The sequence below is a fragment of the Elaeis guineensis genome, chromosome 9 (assembly GCF_000442705.2).
Source record: "Elaeis guineensis isolate ETL-2024a chromosome 9, EG11, whole genome shotgun sequence".
NCBI lineage: Eukaryota > Viridiplantae > Streptophyta > Magnoliopsida > Arecales > Arecaceae > Elaeis > Elaeis guineensis.
In genome coordinates this window covers 88,379,008-88,387,983 of record NC_026001.2, presented here as the reverse complement: position 1 = coordinate 88,387,983, position 8,976 = coordinate 88,379,008, and the positions used below count along the sequence as shown (strand labels likewise).

Below are 8,976 nucleotides of genomic sequence, written 5' to 3'. Positions count from 1 at the left end.
AAGGTAATTGGTGCGTAGTTATTTTAGATATCTATGAAAAAAATAGAATAAATCCAAGCACAAAATCTGAAAATATCCAGTGGTTTTATCCATGCTATCGATGCATCTCTTTATGATTGGGCAAGAGCCTTTCTTATTGAAGCAAAGCAAAGGGCATCACTTACCCCCATCTCTCTGTTTAACTCTTTTCTTCTTTTTCTTTTGGGTACTGTTGGTTCTTTTTTCTTTGATGTTTTGAGGAGTGATGCAAAGCAGGAACCAATTAACATTTAGGCCCACCCTTGTATCTTTATTATAATGTGTTATTGTATGTTTATGTAATAAAGTATAGAGTATGATGCCGAGTATCTAAAACTATCATCAAGTGTTTTAACGGTCTATCTGAATTATTAGACTAAAAATTCTATGAGATTCATGGGTTAGATCAAAATCATAAGATTACAAGTTGAGCAAGGCCTATATTCATAAATACCAAGAGTGTTTTGAATGGACTGCTTCGAATCCTATTGGGATAAAAAAAGCCTTAGTAGATCTTATTTTCTCCTTATAGATTTGGACCGGCCCACTCCAAAATCACTCCTAGATATTTATGACTATAGGCCTAGCTTAGCTTATATTCTTATAATTTTACTGCAGGTACTAGTCCAATCCATGAATCCTATAGAATTTTAGCCTAATCATCTAAACAGATCCTGATTAAAATCCAGTGCTCTAATGTGCTAACTTGCTTAAAATAAGATTTTTATCTGTGATCAAGAACATTGACCTAGCTTGTTTATCATTCTAGAGAATAGTGAGAAACTTTTTAAATTTTTTGTAGGGTATAATAGTTGACAAGATATTTTTTTATTGTATAATGTGAATTTGAAATTACAATCATTTTATACAATATATTAACTATGTCAATATATTTGATTTTATACTTTCCATCCATGAGACAAGTGTTTGATGATGACACTCAAACTAATATTGGACATGTCTTTTATTCAGAATTCTTAAGTAACAAGCTAGATTAATTAGCTATTCAAAGCTAGTTGATTAGTGAATTGTTTAAGTAACTATTTGGGAGATTCAGTCTTTAACCAGTTATGTGTAACAAATGGTAAATAAGATTAACTCTTCAAAGATTGGTTAAAATTAAAGTTGCACACATCATAGGATTAGCATAGGACACTTTGACTATATTAAATGAATTATATGATGATATATCTTCTTCTAAGTTGTTGATCTATTAACACTTAACCTCATGCGAGTGATTACAATGAGCATTTAAACCATCCTCACCCCTTTTTAAATTTTTGGATAAATTTTAGAAACACTCCAATATTGGTTCGATTTCACTTACACTCCATGTACTTTAAAAAATATCAAATTGACTTTTTTAGTTATCGAAATGATTCAACATGATCTTGCCATCTATCTCTATTAACAGTATAGTATCACATAACCATCATGTAGTACCATTATTTTTATAAATATCCATACTACCATTAACATCATATAAATCCTAAATCAAATGAAAAGGAGAAGAAAACCCAAATCAAGTGGGAGGAAATGGAGGGGTGTGGAGGAGAAGAAGACTATAGAGGATCTTAATCAAGTTTTCTATTTTTCTTTCCTCTCGAAATAGAAGAAAAGGAGAGGACAAAGAAAGAAAACACACACCCACAATAAACTTTTTCCTTTCCACCTCTTCTCCAACTCCATCTCTCTCCCATTCTCCAACCACTCTATTAATAGTAACATACGAGAAACTATTCTAGCTTCACTATTAGTCCAATTATTTGGATAGTTTCTTTCATTGTTACTTTTCCAACAATATTATATTGTCATGTTTCACTGTTGTGCTTTTTCATTTCAGAATGTTTTATCTAATATTTATTTAAGCCAAACTTGGATGCATTTTAGGGCATTGAACTTTAATTAGGCAGCTAATTTTTAGCTAGTTGTTTGAGCTAGACATTCTAATTCTTGGATATTCATATCATGCACCAACTATATTTATTATATTTCAGAAAATATTAGGTTAGTCTTCTATATAAAGAATATTTTCAACAAGGTTTATAGAAAAGTTATTGGTTCTTCTATCTGTAATATCTTCAGTCAAACATATTTATGTATGTATGTATATGTATAAATGTGTGTATGTAAAAGTATATGCACATGTCAATTTAACTAGTCTATAGATAAACTCTCTTTCAACTAGTATATATTAAGGCCTTTTTACTAATTTGCTTTAGTAGGATAAAAATAAATCTACATTCAGAATGGTTTAGATGTTCATGCACAATCATCTTTATGACTGTTCATGCCATTTATATGAATAGATTTATTTGTCCGCTTGTTTTGGCAAACTATGAGATGTGCTTTTGTGTAATATATACTAGTTGCATGAGTCATATACTTTTTTTTTTTTTGATATCTTCATTTTTCCTCTCCAATTGTTTAGGAGATGCTTAGTCAGATTTTTGTTAGGGATAGTAGTGATTTTTTTCTCCTTCCTCACTGGTAACCCCTCTTTCTTTTCCTCCTCATCCTTCTCCTTCTCCTTCTCCAATCCTACCCATGAAGCAAATCGACGTTGTCATCCCCCTCCATACTGACCTTCGTGATACCAATCTCTCCCTCCATGGTAGCTCCCTCCACCTCCATCCCTTCCTATAGTGACCCCTTCTCTTCTCCTTCCTCCTCATCATCCTTTTATATGGACGAAGGATATTTTCATCCGTTGAAATGGCTAGCTAGTGTCATTTGCTAGTAAATACATTGTAAGACCATATTGGAATATTTTAATAACTAGAAAGTTCAGTTTGATGTTTTTTAAAGTACAGAGGATATAAATAAAATTGAACTAAAGTTAAGAAAGTATTTCTATAATTTATCTTAAACTTTTCGATGTTGCAGGCATTTTTGGATGATGCCTCCGGAGCAATGCCAACATCTTTCTATGATTCTAAAGCTTATGAATGCAAAGAAGACAATTGAGCTGGCGTGTACACTGGTTATTCACTCCTCACAACAGCACTAGCATTACCCAAAGATGGCAAGGTTTTTCAACTTCCTTAGCAACACTAAAAATATGTTGTGTTCACTTGTTTCTATTTACTAGTAGTATCATTGCCTATTTCAAGTATGGTTATGAGGCCACCAAACATATGATTTTTGGGTTTTAGGCATTTGTAATGCCTAGATCATGATCACCTATTAGATATTTTTTATTAAAATGCTCCATCATTGATTTGGAATCATAAATATTTACTAAAAAATTAATGTTTAGTTATAGTCTAACCAAAACACATGTTTAGAGAAAGTCAGTCAACATACTACATTAAAATTTTTGGTAAAAGATTTAATGATTGATGGATCATCCAAGTTAAATCACACTACTAGTTTTGATCTACTCTCGTGAAAATATTTAGAATAGAAAATTTATATCTTCTATGGAACTTCAATGTATACAATGAAAACCTGCTTTAATCTCTAAACCTGATACCTAACTTCACATAGATATTGTGCCATGTAATAGGCACATAAGTAGAAGTAGCTTATTGTTCCAGAATTAGAGGTCTAAAAATAGCTTACTATTCATTCATCTGTGTTTTAGATCTTAAATACTATTTCAAGCTAGAAATAGGGTTGCTATTGAGATACTGGGTCCCTAAGATATCTCTTACCCATTCAACAATTGGCCAAGTGAATAAGTAAACTTTAAAATGGATTAATTGAATATCAATTTTATGAATATGATCTTTAAAGTGAAGGCTGAAATGGAAAATCCCTTCCCCTTTTTTTTGTATATTATAGACACTAGAAAATCTTTTACTAAAGATTTAAAATTTAATGCATAATCTAGTCCATGTTATGTTTCTACTTATTTTACATCAAACTAGATATATTTTGAGTTAATTCAGAAAAGATACATTTAAACACATCTGCAAAATTTTACGATTAAACAGTATTATTGAAGTTATGAATGCACATTAGAAAACAATGCTCCACAATCAATATCTTTAGAAAGAATTGAGCAATAAAAATTTAGTATTCATGACCCTTTATCTTTCTTGTTCATACTTTGTTGTAGGTCACAGCAATTGACGTTAACAGATCAAACTTCGAGATGGGCTACCATTTATTCAAAAAGCTGGAGTTGAGAACAAGATTAATTTTATTGAATCAGAAGCTCTCCCTGTTCTTGATAAAATGCTTCAGGAGGTAGCTTTCATCATATATCAAGTATAATATTTTTTGTGGTGTATAGTGATTTTCTTTTGCTCTAGCAATAAAAGAAAGAGTTGTGTCTTTAATTAATAAAAAAGCTTAACATAGGTTAAGCACATAGGTGTCCCTGTAAAGCTTTGCATGTGTCTGGAGAACCAAAAATTTAATAAAAAAAATAAAATAGAAGTGTTCTAGATATAAATCATAAATTTTTGGGTTTGAGCAGATGAAAAATGTTTTATATAATAAACAGAGCTAAGCCAATATACATAATACATAATATATATATATATATATATATATATATATATAATATATATATATATAAATATATATATATATATAATATATATATATATATATATATGTCTGTATGTATGTATGTATGTATATATGTATGTATATATATATATATATTATATATATATATATATTATATATATATATATATATATATATGTCTGTATGTATGTATGTATGTATATATGTATGTATATACACATATGTATATATATATATATGTTGTATGTATGTATGTATGTATATATGTATGTATCTACACATATGTATATATATATATGTCTGTATGTATGTATGTATGTATATATGTATGTATATACACATATGCGTGTGTGTGTGTGTGTATATGTATATGTATATATATTATGTATATATATATATGTGTATAGACATATATATATGTATGTATGTTGTGTGTGTGTGTGTGTATGTATATTATGTATTATGTGTGTATATATATGTATGTATGTATGTGTGTATATATATGTATGTATGTATGTATGTATATGTGTGTATATATATGTGTGTGTGGTGCGTGCGTGCGCGTGTGCGTGCGCACGCGTATGTGTGTGTGTGTGTGTGTATATATATATATATATATGCGTGTATGTGTGCGCGCGCACGTGCGCCCGCATGCGTAGCATAATTAACAAATTTATTAAATCTTTTGATAACCACTTTTAAGGAGAGATATATCAACATAAAAGAGACCCATAAAAAAATTCTACATCTTCCTTTTGTTACAAATAGATATGCACATTCGCATGAGTGAATAAGTTAATTTCTTGCTATCTTGCTATTGCTTTTGGAAGATTGCCATGCAATATTTGGATGATTTTTAAGTAGATAGAATTATTATACAAGAGTTTCAACTCTTATTTACTTTGCTCTTAAGAAAGGGTCATTACTCTTATTTATGTTAACTTTGAGAAAAGATTAGGACTCTTATTGGCATCTCACTCTCATTATCTTAAACCAAGCCCTCAAATAATAGAGAAGGCTTTGCAATCCAGCCAAGCAAAGTTAAAAATTATAGATTAAAAAAAAAAAAAAACATTTGACTCCTAAGTTTCTAGGTCTATAGCTCATTCCAGTGAATCTCTACAGCATAACTCCCAAAATAGATTAAATCTGATGCATCCATATTACAAAAGTATCCTGGTGTAGCATAATGGCCTTCATATTATAATCTTAACGGGGTCCTTGACGTTATAAATACTATATTTTTCTATTTCATATATTAATAATGAACATTTAAATAATGACAATTATTTGGCTGTTAGTTTATTATCTTAGCTTGTTCTATAACAAGGATATTGACTTTTTAGACCATTTTCCGTGGTCACTAAACAAAACAATCTGTCATAAATTTGATCTTTTTTATTTTGCTGGTTGACAGAAAATAGGTCTACAACTTTTATTAGGTTAACACATCTCACATCCAGCTTGAATCATCCATTTGGAACTAGAACAGGTACAAGATGACATCAGATTCAATTAATTAATAATTGGCTTGGAGGGATTTGAATTGATGACCTTCAGCAAACTTGGTTTTGATGTCTTATCATATCATTAGATCCTAAATGTCTGAGGTCCTGTTTTGGCATTCCTCTTTTTGTGTTTTTGTTTTCCTAAAGAGTAGTGAAATTCCAAGTGAAGCTGGACATGGAAGACACAGCATTTCCTCATAACTTATGCTAATCCTTGGTTCTACTTTCACTTGTTTTTAAGCAACAATTTTTGCTTCCAAAGCCTCTGAAAAATTTCTCTAATCAATTTGACAACTCAAAAGAACTTCATTATATGGTTTGCCAGTCTAGTGCATTTTCTTTTTTTGCACCTTTGAAGCTGAAAAACACAAAATAAAAGCAATCCAAACAGGCTTTAAGCTAGTAAAGAAAGTTACTAATGCATTTTCCATCATTTCATTCTTTCCATGAGGTCCCATAACAGCAATTATCAATTGGTCCAAATTGTGTTAATCATTTATAAAGTTGAGTTTGTAATCTTTTGCATGATACAATATGTTTGAATTAGAGTGTTGCAATTCCAAAATTATATATGCTTATGTGGATGCTTGTTGTTCTAACTGTATGTACTTACTCAAATTTAAAGGTTTCTTTTTCATACATTGTTGGCGCTTATCAATATCCTTTGCAACAATTAAATATATCTAATTGAACGAAATTTTAAGTCAATAAAGAATACATATGCTACAGATCAAGATGCAGACTAGCCTAATACTTGTAAAATTTTGATCAAATTGACAATCTAATATTTTTTGACTTCTGCATGTGTAATTCATGTGTCAAATAACTAGTAATATGAAAATAATGACTCGTAGCACGGTGTGAAATTAAGATAACAGGGAGATAGGAAAGCATAATAAAGCAACACACAAAACAATATACTATTTTGCTAATAAATACTCTCTGAACGTATACTGCTGAACTCACCTTTTATACAGACCCTGATACAGCCAGTCCCTTTCCATTAAACTCCACCAAGTACCATTTTATTCACATGCGAACCTCTTCACCAGTTGTCTCTCATTTCTTACTTTCTTTTCCAAGCTTATGTTCCGATATTTATCAAACAAAGAGCTCAAAACATGGCATATGACACCTCTAATTGGGGTTCATATGAGAACATCCTTTCAACCAATACACAGCCCACACTAGATATATTAAATCACCAAGCCATATACCTTACCTACACTTCCTACTCTAGGACTCAAGACAAGATCTTCTCAAACTTTAAATCCAAGTTTGAATTAGACTTCCAACAAAAGTAAATTTATTGTCAAATTAATTTATATTCTAATCATTTTGTTTTTTATTTATTACCTAAGTACCATCTTTACTTAAATTATGCAAATAATAGCTGAAAGTGTAGTGTTTATTTTGTCAAAGAAGCAAGGATCAAATTACTTTCAAATCATCTTCTCTTAATACAACCACGATACACAGTCTCAGACACTCTTCATACATGCTTCGGGGTTCTAAAAAATATGTTGCTCTCGTCTCTTGACAAGCAAGCATATTGCTTCTATTCTGATTTATATTTTGAGCGTAAACCTTCAAAGAACCTAACAAAGTGGGATGCTTGAAAGGAATACAATATTTTTGTTCTAAAACTAAATGCCACCATATGTTTAAACTATCATTGGACTTTCAACCAAGACAATTTGTGAGTGAAACTCTCTATATAGGAAGCTACTACCCTACGATCATGATAACGGAATTCTGCTAATAACTGCAGGTAAAAGAAGATGAGTTGTTTGATTTTGCATTTGTGGATGCCGACAAGTTCAATTATGGAGAATATCATGAACGCTTACTTAAACTTGTGAAGATTGGAGGAGTTATTATCTATGATGATACTCTTTGGTCGGGTCGTGTGGTTGCTCCAGTGGGTACTCTTTCTCAGTATGATGCAGAAGTCAGAGACTATTTTCTGAAGTTTAATGATTTTTTGGCTACTGACTCTCGGGTTGATATGACACAAGTTTGTGTTGGTGACGGATTCACCATCTGTAGGCGGCTTATCTAACTATGTGGTTTGATTACACTCTTCATGTGTGTTTTGATTATCAAAAAAATAGTGGGGATATTCTCACTATAGATATTTTCTATTTTTAATTGGATCACATCATCTGTAGGCATCTTATCGAATCATGTGGTTTGATTACACCCTTTATGTGTGTTTTAATTATTAAAAAAAAAGTAAAGTTTCTAGATATTCTTATTATGGATTAGTTTTCATTTTTAATTGGATGAAAAAATATATGTCCAATTCAATATTTGCCCATATCTTAATTTATTGGCCTGAGACCTCCCTTTGTTTCCACCAATTTTATGATGCACCCATAGGCTTGTGAACTCCTTTGGCACTCCTTTACCTGTTTGATGTGCAAGGATGACAATCTCCTCTACCCAACCACATAATGCCTCAAGAAGGGGGAGGGGGAACCCCTAGCACAGGTCCCATGTAACCTTGGTATCCCTAGTAAGGGACCTACATGACTGAGAAAGCTGAGACAGTCTCTCATAGCACCATATCATAGACTTGCGATCCAAAAAAGTTAAACTATTAGGTAGAGGACCGACCCAAGCTTGTGAACCTATATCGCACCTCTTTATCAGTGATGTGGGACCATGACATATAGCTCAATTTACATTGCACATTTTAGCATACTTGGTTTGATTTTTCTTGTTCCAACATAGTATCAAAGCTCAGATTTCTGGAGAATGTGAGTTCAAGTCCCCTTGAAGTAATTATTTATCTAGTCAACCAGGTTCTCATTTTGACCCAACTCATTTATCCCTTCAAGTGTTCCATGCATGTTGCATGTTAGAAGATGGATTTACTAAGCCTAATATGGCCATAGTTAAGTTTTTAGGTAAACTAAGGTAATTTACATTGTTCCATTACTAGGAGCTTGTATCTCCCCGCTTC

General features: G+C 31.5%; 1 pseudogene; it reads left to right on the top strand.

Moving 5' to 3' along the window:
- Positions 1 to 8,257, top strand: part of LOC140850956 (norbelladine 4'-O-methyltransferase 2-like) — a 9,003-nt pseudogene extending 746 nt beyond the window's left edge.
- The last annotated feature ends 719 nt before the right edge of the window (positions 8,258 to 8,976 follow it).